Genomic DNA, 2,657 nt, shown 5'->3' on the forward strand with positions numbered 1-2,657 from the left:
CTATACTTTATATGGTGCACATAATGTAATTTCCAATATAAATCTTTATGTATCCTTTTTTAAATAAATGTTATATGTGACCTACCCTCTTAATCATGGCATATAATATGTACACCCCAAATGCAGATTAAGTACCGTTTCTAGTTTTTTTTCGCTCTTTGGTTTCTTTTTTAGTCCCAGCTGCCTGCTATGAAAGTGTGTGTGTGTGTGTGTGTGTGTGTGTGTGTGTGTGTGTGTGTGTCAGTTGGGCCAGAGGTGAGAAATTCTGAACAGGAGCAAGCGGGCTGTAAATAGACTGTTATATACATGTGAGGTGCTTTTATATGTGATGATTAATTAGGCTATGGGGAGCATGTATACAAATATACAATTTTATCCTCTATCTTGGATGCCTCTTAAAGAAATGTAATTTCCCAACTGACAGATGATATACTAGTTCCAGGTCAATTGTCGATATTAACATATATGGTAAAGTATATTGCATTAATATGTAGGGCTGCAGCTAACAATTATTTTCAAAATCGATCAGTTGGCCGATTTTATTACGTTCGATTTAATCGTATATAAAAAAAAAGGCTCCAGTGATGGACTACTAGTTTGTATTGCGATTGTAGTCGATCACGGGAGCAAGCTTGGAGCGGTGGAAGTAAAAAAAAAAAAGTGTGGTGTGCAATATAGTGCATTATAAAGCGGCGCAATGCAGAATACCAGCAGCTTTAGAGGAATACAACAAATAGCAGCAATAGTACACTACAGTGTACTATTGCTGGGATTTGTAGTTCTTTGTAGCTGGCGTTATTCTGCATTGCGCTGTATAATTTATTATTGCTGGGATTTGTAGTCTTCTGTAGCTGGCATTATTCTGCATTGCGCTATAAAATTTATTATTGCTGGGATTTGTAGTCCTCTGTAGCTGGTGGTATTCTGCAGTGCGCTGTTGAATGATTATACGGCGCAATGCAGAATACCAGCAGCTATAGAGGAATACAACAAATGCCAGCAATAGTCCTTTAATTCAGCGTCCTGGGCGGTGGGCGTGGCTTCAGCGTCCTGGGCGGTGGGCGTGGCTTCAGCGTCGGGAGCAGCGTGTGACGTGCGGCTCAGGCCGTGTGTGGAGCCCCGAACAGGCTAATCAATCGATAGCCGACAATCAAACGTTGACAACGTTTTCCATCGTCGATTTTAATCGATTAACTGTTGCAGCTCTATTAATATGCATTTTTGATTCGTTAAACACTGGGTGTGTAAATTATCTTTAAAACAAGTGTATGTTATGTGTGTAGCATTGCTGCACTATATAAATATCTTTGCAGCACGCCGACTGCTACACAACACTTAACTTCTGGGCGCTTCAGGGAGTGAGGGATGTGACTCACAGAAAACTGCTCCAGTTGCATCCTGTCCCTCCTTGCTGTTTGCACTTTTACAAAATGACTAGTATTTTTCTCAAAAATAATACAAGGCATTATGTAATTGAAGAAGTGATGAGGTCACATCCCCGCCCCCTCCTCCCCAGTCATAGAATGCCTTGTATTCTTTGAGAAAAGTACAAGGCATTTTGTGAATGGGCAAGTAGCTCTTCCAGTCTTCCTGTCACCCCACTCTCTCCAGTGCCCTCTGTGTCTTTAGCTATTCCTGTAGGAAACAGGATGTCACCACCACACCGGAAGCATGTGTTAAAGCAAATGTCATTTATTGACACATTGTCACAAAAATGGCAACGTTTCGGCACCGCACAGGGTCGCTTCCTCAGGCTCAAAAAGTACAGTCACATATATATATATACCAACACATCACATGTAAAAGAACCAATGAAAAGTTTGAAAATAGTCCGGCCCCCAACCCCCCTGACGTCATAGTGACATCACATTCCCGCATTAATCTAAAAATACTAGTCAAGAAAACTGCTGATCTATGCAGCGAACTGGCACAGATGCAAAAGAATGTCAAAGGCATGTCTATCAATTCATATGTAGCCACATGTGGAGAGGAGTTTGATCCTATTGGGGGATGGACTTTTTTCAAACTTTTCATTGGTTCTTTCACATGTGATGTATGTATTGTCTTATTGTCATACTGAGCCTGCGGCAGGGACCCTGTGCGGTTCCGAAATGTTTCCATTCTTGTGACAATATGCGTCACATTCTTCCAGTGTGCTGGTGACAACCTATTGCCTATATTGATTAGGGCGGTGCAATCCACAGTCATTTCAGCACCCATATTCCTGTGTCCCAGAAATCCCTGTATCTGCATCCCTTCCTCACCTGTACTTCCAGAATCTTCATCATCCTGTGCACTCCTATGAACCCAAAACCTCCATTGACCCCAGTTCCTCTGTGACCTCAGTGACTCCAGCTACCCTTTTGCCACCAAGTGATCCCTGAACTTCTGGTGACCCTTCTGCATTTCTGTGTCCTTTTGAGTTTCTGTTTTGCCTCTCAGGCTTTTCTTTCACAAAAGGTTCATTAGAAAAGTAACAAACTCATAAGTACGCACATCAAATAGAAGAAAATCACCTGAGGTTTTTGACTGTGGCCCAGTATCTGACCATGCTTGTCTGCTGCCAGCGCTCACACACAGAGTTTAAGGCTACATTCACACATCCGCATTTGGAATTCAGCACATTTTTACACGCTGAAAAACACATTCATAACACG

Source organism: Nanorana parkeri, unplaced genomic scaffold, assembly GCF_000935625.1.
Source record: "Nanorana parkeri isolate BGI_ZX_2015 unplaced genomic scaffold, ASM93562v1 scaffold69, whole genome shotgun sequence".
NCBI lineage: Eukaryota > Metazoa > Chordata > Amphibia > Anura > Dicroglossidae > Nanorana > Nanorana parkeri.